The 9,872-nt window shown below is 42.8% G+C and overlaps 1 long non-coding RNA gene across 1 annotated transcript; it reads right to left on the bottom strand.

The window, feature by feature from the left end:
- Positions 1-8,610: 8,610 nt before the first annotated feature.
- On the bottom strand, positions 8,611-9,547 carry LOC149980142 (uncharacterized). The gene is made up of 2 exons (XR_016484061.1): positions 9,350-9,547; positions 8,611-9,213 (listed from the first exon to the last, which is right to left on the bottom strand). It is a non-coding gene; the product is annotated as an uncharacterized LOC149980142 (long non-coding RNA).
- Between the last annotated feature and the right edge of the window lie 325 nt (positions 9,548-9,872).

Raw genomic sequence — 9,872 nt, 5'->3', positions numbered from 1 at the left:
GTGGGGGACATTTTGGACCCTTCTCTCCTGAGAGATTTCCACCGCCTCCACCCGGATCGCCCAGCACCTCGTCCTCCGGGTCGTCCTCGAGGCCGGTGGCGGCGCGCTGCGGGAGCCACGCTTCAGGGGGGGGAGGGGGGGTACTGTCACGACTTCCGCCGAAGTTGGCTCCCCTGCCTGTTCGGCGGTGCTCGGCGGTCGTCGTCACCGTCCTACTAACCAATACCGATCCCTTTTTCGTTTGTCTGTTGGTTTTGTCTTATTAGTTTCACCTGTGTCTATTTTAGTTTAATTAGCGTCCTTATATTTAGTAGGTTGTCCCGCCCTTGTTTTGTGCGGGATTGTTTTGTATTCCTGTTATTTGGTGGTGTTCATGAGTTTTATTCCCCAGACTATTTTGGTCCTGCTTTGGATTATTCACCCTGTGTGTTGGGTTGACCGTTGTTTTGTGCGCCGGAGAATAAACTGTCTAATAATTGAAACCTGCTCTCTGCGCCTGATTCCACCCACCTTAGTAATTTGTGACATATATGAAATAGTTTCTGGTCCTTTCATCTTTTGGTTTGCATGTACAAACAGTGAAAAATGTAATATCAGAATCAAATAGATTTTAAGATCTATATTTAACAGTGATCGTTGTCTATACTGTAAGATCCACAGTGTTGCTCAGCCTCCTCCTGCGTACAGAAAACAAATCTGATGTCAATTCTGAAGTCAGTGGACCTTTGCCATTCATAAGAGCAGGTGCGGAAATCTGATATCAACTTTGGAGGGGACAATTACATGACATTTTCTCAAGAGCAATTCCTGAGGGGGACACCAAAAGTAGTGCTATAAATAAATGTATAATGAGGAACCATAATTACTGCTACTGTATAATTGATAGGTAGTTAACTGCAGGGTTGTCCCAACTTGTTCAAATGTTTAAATCATTATAATACTACTACTAATAATAGTTATAGCAGTGTTCCTTATCAGTCCAGTATGTTTGCAGGTGTTTGTATTGACAACCATCAATACCAAGAAAGGCCAGTAGGTGGGAATGGTACTGTGTATGAGTGCAGTTTTGGTAAATACAATGAGCATGCTGCGATCTCATCTAAAATAATCTCCATTGACATCCATCACAAGGTTGGTCTCAGTATTGAATTGACCTTTTTGTTTGATTTTTTCTGATACATTTATATAGTCATTAAATATGTGCCACTGGCCTGAGTCTACTACAATAGCTTTACATGAACAAAAAGCTCAAAAATAAGTACAGTTCTAAATGCGAAATGAATATGAATGAATGAATAACCCAAATAAATCAACCAAAAATATCCTTCAAAAATACTTATTTATTGTTCAGTCTGTGTCTCAACTCTTCAAACAACAGCTATGGAAAAGTATGTCATACAAAATATGCAATTTTAAATTAATAATTAAAGTGTACTCTCATGTACAAAAACTACTAAACAAAATAACAAATATCATACTATACACCAAGGGTTTTCAAACTGGGGTCCGTGGACCCTTAGGGGTCCCTGGTGTAATTGCAAGAGGTCCGTGAAATAAAAAGTGTAATGAACGTATTCAGTACCACCAGGTTTCCATTAACTTTACATATAATATAGAAGTGATGGGCGTCCCTGAGGACCGCTCAAACCTTGCCTGCCTTGCCTCAAAATATGCAGGGGTTCCAGAACCCCAAAAGGTTGAGAACCTCTGCTATACACACTACTGAACTAATGAACAAAATAACCAAACTTACATTTGCAGGTTTCAATGGATCAAACAAATTGCTGGCAGATATTTTCCCTCGAGACTGTCAAGCCTGTCTTTATGTACATTAACTTCTTTCTTCTACTTGAGACGCAGATGTCTCAAGTAGACACCTGGAAATGCAAATGCGCTACGCTAAATGCTAAATGTACTCGTTAAAACTCAAACGTGCATCAAAATTCACAAGCAGGGTATTGAATTAAAGCTACACTCGTTGTGAACCTAGCCAACAAGTCAGATTTTTAAAATGCTTTTCGGCGAAAGCATGAGAAGCTATTATCTGATAGCATGCAACACCCCAAAATGCCTGAATGCGATGTAAACAAAGATATAGCTTAGCCGGCGCTACACAAAACGCAGAAATAAAATATAAAACATTCATTACCTTTGACGAGCTTATTTCTTGGCACTCCTATATGCCCCATAAACATCACTATTGGGTCTTTTTTTCGTTTAAATCGGTCCATATATACCCAAAATAGCTTTCTATGGAAGCTGTGTCATTCAGAAAAAAACATAGTTTTTAAACGCTGCGTCATTTTTTAAAATTAAAAAAGTCGACGATAAACTTTCACAAAACACTTCGAAATACTTTTGTAATCCAACTTTAGGTATTAGTAAACGTTTATAATCTATCAAAATGATTACAGGGCGATGTATATTCAATAGCTCCTCGTCTGCAAATCAATGGCTGCCAATGTGCACATTGAAAACATCCTGGTGGAGACCGGAAGAAACGAAATCCAGTTAGTTGGATTTTCCAACAAAAAACTCCATTGAAAATGACGACAATGGCGACATCGTGTGGAATCTGTATGAATTGCATGCAAGTCGATATTAAATTTTGTGCCCTTTTAACAACCCATGAAAGTGACTTATGGAAATTATTTTTAGCTTTCAGAGAGCAGTTTTTCTTGCGTTTTTCAATGAAACACACAATCTGTTATAGTCACAGCCGTGATTTAACCAGTTTTAGAAACTTCAGAGTGTTTTCTATCCACACATACTAATCATATGCATATACTATATTCCTGGCATGAGTAGCAGGACGCTGAAAAGTTGCGCGATTTTTAACAGAATGTTCGAAAAAGGAGGGGGTAGAAGTAAGAGGGAAGTCAACTGCGCTGTTCAGTCTCTCTTGGCCCATGCTAGCCCGTAGCCAAGTCTTCAACCTGCGGAGTGTACTGAAACTCCTCTCAGCCTCACATTAAGACACTGGCACCACAAACAAAATTCTGATCACCACCTAAACTTGGTCAAACAACCCGCGCACCTCCACTGGATGCCCCCTGAAGACCTCTGCTGCCTCTCCACTGCTGCTACAGGGGTATTTGTTGTGAAATAGAAGCAACTGCACTGAAAGATAATCTATGTTCAGCCCAGGGTACTGATCTAGAGATTCATCTAACTCCCCCATGAGTAGAGCTCTTTCCAACTTTTACAGGACGTTTAGACTGTCCTGGTCAAAACGGTCGCCAAACTGAACCTCACCACCATCCAACACAAAATCTGCCACATTTGCTCCTGCTTCATCCTCTTATGTTCATTTGGTGTCTCCTTGACCTGCAGCCACTCCCCTAGTACACTCTCTCACTCTCCCTCTCCCTCTCGGTTTCATTGTGTGGTTGGAGACAGGTTTTCGGGAGTCAGAGCAGATCCCCACCAGCTACAACCCGTTCCATAATCAAGACCTCTACAAATACTCAGTCCTGCCACTTCCACTCTGCCAGATCGTATTCTCTGCTCAGTCAGTTTATGCTTCTAGCTTTTTTAATGATTATTCTAGATTCTGTTACCCTGCTGTGCCTTTCCCCCTGCCCAATGCAGTTTATCCTCTCAATGCAGTTTTGCAGCTCTGACTCTGGTACCTGTCTCCTGTTCCACATCTCACCACCCTGCTACCCTGTTCTGGATTCAGCTCACCATCAAACCCTTGGATTTACCTCCGAACCTGTTCACCCAGTCTCAACCCAGCTCGCTTCAACCTCACCCGAGCTTCCTCTGGCCTGCACTTCATCTCTCCCTGTTTGGCAATAAATATTTGGGTTTATTTATCCAGTTTCCTCTACTGAGTCTGCTCTTGGTCTCCTCCTCCTCCCTTGGTCTCCTCCCTGTGCTGCTCCACCTAACAAAATCTTCTTGAGTGTGTCTCAATGAATTCAATGGAGTCAATCAATGTGGTTGCTTTCTCATACAGTGCAAGGTAGATTTGTAATTTCTCTTGCCCCTAAGAGATGACCACACACACTCAACTGCAGCCTGCATACCAGAGACAGTCTGAGTTTTCTTCTGCAGTGAAATGTTTAGGTATTCAAGCTCTCCAAGAACAGCACGGGCAAGTGTGAGGCCCAACACAGTCTTGCCTTTGCTGAAGTGCTCAAATAAGCCACTGGCAGTTGAAGCTGTCTTGGATGCAGTTTATTCCATCTCCTTTAGGCTGCTTAGTACCCGATATTACTGCCCTAGCACAGCTCTAATAGCATTATTACGCACAGCACCTTGTTGGACATAGGGGTTTCAGGGTGGTCAGATGTGTAAATTCGGACTTGGCAATTGAACCCTACAGACGAAGAACCATATATGTGACAATTTTTCCATTTTAAGATAATCAGTTATTTTTATATTATTTATTGTGTATACCACATTAGGTGTTTTATGGTTAAGAAATAATTCACCATACCCATATCTTCCAACAACAATTTATATTTTTTTGTTATTTCAAATAATACTTTTTTTATTGCCGTTTTAATTTTTAGAATGTGGAAGAACAGTATATCTCCAGTGATGATTTCAGTTTGTGGAAGAACAGTATATGTGACATTTTGCATGACTCTTGTAAGATGTCCTTTTTTTACACCTGATATGATGTTTTAAGTACTTTCAAGTACATATGCCCTTCATGTAAATAACTTAAATGCAATATGTAGTTAATTCATTTGTATGGAGGTTCATTTAAAGGTGGTCTATCAACTTTAGCAATGATGACTTTTCTTAAAAGTTGAGTCATGAAATCTTAGTCTCATTTAAAATGAAGCCCTCAATGTGAACATACCATAGAACTACCAAAATAGAATACAATTAAATGAATTAAATCAAAACAAGCACAACTTGTAAATATCAAATAAATCAAATCAAATCAAATCAAATTTTATTTGTCACATACACATGGTTAGCAGATGTTAATGCGAGTGTAGCGAAATGCTTGTGCTTCTAGTTCCGACAATGCAGTAATAACAAGTAATCTAACTAACAATTCCAAAACTACTGTCTTGTACACAGTGTAAGGGGATAAAGAATATGTACATAAGGATATATGAATGAGTGATGGTACAGAGCAGCATAGGCAAGATACAGTAGATGGTATCGAGTACAGTATGTACAAATGAGATGAGTATGTAAACAAAGTGGCATAGTTTAAAGTGGCTAGTGATACATGTATTACATAAGGATACAGTCGATGATATAGAGTACAGTATATACGTATGCATATGAGATGAATAATGTAGGGTAAGTAACATTATATAAGGTAGCATTGTTTAAAGTGGCTAGTGATATATTTACATCATTTCCCATCAATTCCCATTATTAAAGTGGCTGGAGTTGAGTCAGTGTCAGTGTGTTGGCAGCAGCCACTCAGTGTTAGTGGTGGCTGTTTAACAGTCTGATGGCCTTGAGATAGAAGCTGTTTTTCAGTCTCTCGGTCCCAGCTTTGATGCACCTGTACTGACCTCGCCTTCTGGATGATAGCGGGGTGAACAGGCAGTGGCTCGGGTGGTTGATGTCCTTGATGATCTTTATGGCCTTCCTGTGACATCGGGTGGTGTAGGTGTCCTGGAGGGCAGGTAGTTTGCCCCCGGTGATGCGTTGTGCAGACCTCACTACCCTCTGGAGAGCCTTACGGTTGAGGGCGGTGCAGTTGCCATACCAGGCGGTGATACAGCCCGCCAGGATGCTCTCGATTGTGCATCTGTAGAAGTTTGTGAGTGCTTTTGGTGACAAGCCGAATTTCTTCAGCCTCCTGAGGTTGAAGAGGCGCTGCTGCGCCTTCTTCACGATGCTGTCTGTGTGAGTGGACCAATTCAGTTTGTCTGTGATGTGTATGCCGAGGAACTTAAAACTTGCTACCCTCTCCACTACTGTTCCATCGATGTGGATAGGGGGGTGTTCCCTCTGCTGTTTCCTGAAGTCCACAATCATCTCCTTAGTTTTGTTGACGTTGAGTGTGAGGTTATTTTCCTGACACCACACTCCGAGGGCCCTCACCTCCTCCCTGTAGGCCGTCTCGTCGTTGTTGGTAATCAAGCCTACCACTGTTGTGTCGTCCGCAAACTTGATGATTGAGTTGGAGGTGTGCGTGGCCACGCAGTCGTGGGTGAACAGGGAGTACAGGAGAGGGCTCAGAACGCACCCTTGTGGGGCCCCAGTGTTGAGGATCAGCGGGGAGGAGATGTTGTTGCCTACCCTCACCACCTGGGGGCGGCCCGTCAGGAAGTCCAGTACCCAGTTGCACAGGGCGGGGTCGAGACCCAGGGTCTTGAGCTTGATGACGAGCTTGGAGGGTACTATGGTGTTGAATGCCGAGCTGTAGACGATGAACAGCATTCTCACATAGGTATTCCTCTTGTCCAGATGGGTTAGGGCAGTGTGCAGTGTGGTTGAGATTGCATCGTCTTTGGACCTATTTGGGCGGTAAGCAAATTGGAGTGGGTCTAGGGTGTCAGGTAGGGTGTAGGTGATATGGTCCTTGACTAGTCTCTCAAAGCACTTCATGATGACGGATGTGAGTGCTACGGGGCGGTAGTCGTTTAGCTCAGTTACCTTAGCTTTCTTGGGAACAGGAACAATGGTGGCCCTCTTGAAGCATGTGGGAACAGCAGACTGGTATAGGGATTGATTGAATATGTCCGTAAACACACCGGCCAGCTGGTCTGCGCATGCTCTGAGGGCGCGGCTGGGGATGCCGTCTGGGCCTGCAGCCTTGCGAGGGTTAACACGTTTAAATGTCTTACTCACCTCGGCTGCAGTGAAGGAGAGACCGCATGTTTTCGTTGCAGGCCGTGTCAGTGGCACTGTATTGTCCTCAAAGCGGGCAAAAAAGTTATTTAGTCTGCCTGGGAGCAAGACATCCTGGTCCGTGACTGGGCTGGATTTCTTCCTGTAGTCCGTGATTGACTGTAGACCCTGCCACATGCCTCTTGTGTCTGAGCCGTTGAATTGAGATTCTACTTTGTCTCTGTACTGGCGCTTAGCTTGTTTGATAGCCTTGCGGAGGGAATAGCTGCACTGTTTGTATTCGGTCATGTTGCCAGACACCTTGCCCTGATTAAAAGCAGTGGTTCGCGCTTTCAGTTTCACACGAATGCTGCCATCAATCCACGGTTTCTGGTTAGGGAATGTTTTAATCGTTGCTATGGGAATGACATCTTCAACGCACGTTCTAATGAACTCGCACACCGAATCAGCGTATTCGTCAATGTTGTTATCTGACGCAATACGAAACATCTCCCAGTCCACGTGATGGAAGCAGTCTTGGAGTGTGGAGTCAGCTTGGTCGGACCAGCGTTGGACAGACCTCAGCGTGGGAGCCTCTTGTTTTAGTTTCTGTCTGTAGGCAGGGATCAACAAAATGGAGTCGTGGTCAGCTTTTCCGAAAGGGGGGCGGGGCAGTGCCTTATATGCGTCGCGGAAGTTAGAGTAACAATGATCCAAGGTCTTTCCACCCCTGGTTGCGCAATCGATATGCTGATAAAATTTAGGGAGTCTTGTTTTCAGATTAGCCTTGTTAAAATCCCCAGCTACAATGAATGCAGCCTCCGGATAAATCGTTTCCAGTTTGCAGAGAGTTAAATAAAGTTCGTTCAGAGCCATCGATGTGTCTGCTTGGGGGGGGATATATACGGCTGTGATTATAATCGAAGATAATTCTCTTGGTAGATAATGCGGTCTACATTTGATTGTGAGGAATTCTAAATCAGGTGAACAGAAGGATTTGAGTTCCTGTATGTTTCTTTCATCACGCCATGTCACGTTGGCCATGAGGCATACGCCCCCGCCCCTCTTCTTACCAGAAATATGTTTGTTTCTGTCAGCGCAATGCGTGGAGAAACCCGTTGGCTGCACCGCTTCGGATAGAGTCTCTCCAGTGATCCATGTTTCAGTGAAGCAAAGGACATTACAGTCTCTGATGTCCCTCTGGAATGCTACCCTTGCTCGGATTTCATCAACCTTGTTGTCAAGAGACTGGACATTGGCAAGAAGAATGCTAGGGAGTGGTGCACGGTGTGCCCGTCTCCGGAGTCTGACCAGAAGACCGCCTCGTTTCCCTCTCTTTCGGAGTCGTTTTTTTGGGTCGCTGCATAGGATCCACTCCGTTGGCCTGTTTGTAAGGCAGAACACAGGATCCGCGTCGCGAAAAACATATTGGTCGTACTGATGGTGAGTTGACGCTGATCTTATATTCAGTAGTTCTTCTCGACTGTATGTAATGAAACCTAAGATGACCTGGGGTACTAATGTAAGAAATAACACGTAAAAAAATAAAAAACTGCATAGTTTCCTAGGAACGCGAAGCGAGGCGGCCATCTCTGTCGGCGCCGGAAGTCATATGTGATGTACCAATATGCAGGTCCCTAAGGTCAATATTACAAAACGTTCAGAAAACCATTCTCTTTGTGTTTAACACTATGATCAGCAATTAAGTTGTGAATTGCGTTAAACCCATGCTAAAGGCAAGAAATGTCCTTCTGCACTGAGGTGACAGCAGTAAATAAGTATTAACTGCTTAGAGTTAATGCTAAATGTGGTGACAGAGAGACAGTGTATATTGTAATGAATAAAAAAAGGGAATCAAGATCAAATGAATACTCACATACTGTATGTGATGACTTATTTGTTTTTAATTCATTCAGATTAAAAAAGGTTCAAATGATCACACAAAATAATTATCAACAGAACACATTGTACATAACATTTTCTACACTAGGAACAACATCTTAAAATTAAATTAATTCAATATATTGTGCTGGTTCAAATCATACACAAATTGATTCACATAGAAAACACCTACGATACATTTAATTTCCTACAATAGGGGTGACATGTCTTCTGAAATGTATACAGATTCAACATACTACAGTATACAGGTTCAGGGGATCATAAACTCACAGAAAAAAAGTTTAATTATGTAGCTTGGTTTAACAACAAATTATTCACTCTGCAGTGATTCATAAAAAGAGCGTGCAGCAGCTGGCAAGTAGTTGAGCATGGTCATCAGATCTTGGTACTTGTTTTTTTTGATGGGCAGAGGACTCTCATATGCTCTAGGGTAGTGGCTTGCAAAATAGGGAGGTTGAGGTGTAGCTCCTTGTTTTGGTTTGGAGATCAGCCACGATTTCCATCCCTCAAATAGACTGTGGCTCTGTTTGGCGTACAGATTCCAAGGATCCTCAACTGAAATTAGAACAGAAACATTTTAAGTTCCTGACATCAATAAACAACTTTCACAGTCAAGCATTAGGATATTTTATTGTTAGAACAACATGTTGCATGTTGATGGGATGTTAGTAAACTATTCTCTGTGCAATACCTGTGACTTTTAACCACCTCACTGAGGTGATCTGTAGTCCAGCTGGTCGCTTGAGGATAGAATCTGGGAGGTGCCTGAAGTCTTCACATTGCATCCTCATCACCTTGAATGGTTTTGCTGGTTGTGCTTCAAGTATCATCTTTGAAACATCATCAGGTGTATGAAGGACTGACACCTTGCGCCTCTTCTCGATGGTGGCAAAAGAGCGATCACAAGGAAGAAAAGAATGTAGAAGAAAAGAAGCTGTGTGTAGGCCTTTTAGGCTTTTCGATGGTGTAACTCACTTTCAACTGCAATCTTCCTCTTCTCCTCTTCAGATTTGCTGCTGACATCTTAGTGAAGAATGCGAAATTGAGACTCTGCTGTTTGAAAATGTCCCTATAAACCCAGAATTTTGCAGATGATGTGGTATTATTCTCTTTGTAGAGTCGGTACATTCGCAACAAATTCAGATCAGGGCTGAGGTATTCTCTGTGTACATCCCCCTTCATCCGTGAGTAGTGGTTCTGGGTTCTTGGGAAAG

This window comes from Oncorhynchus mykiss, chromosome 10 (genome assembly GCF_057628025.1).
Source record: "Oncorhynchus mykiss isolate SJ-2025 chromosome 10, ASM5762802v1, whole genome shotgun sequence".
In the NCBI taxonomy this organism is placed as follows: domain Eukaryota; kingdom Metazoa; phylum Chordata; class Actinopteri; order Salmoniformes; family Salmonidae; genus Oncorhynchus; species Oncorhynchus mykiss.
The sequence above is the reverse complement of the archived record's forward strand: the minus strand, read 5'-3'. Positions and strand labels throughout refer to the sequence as shown.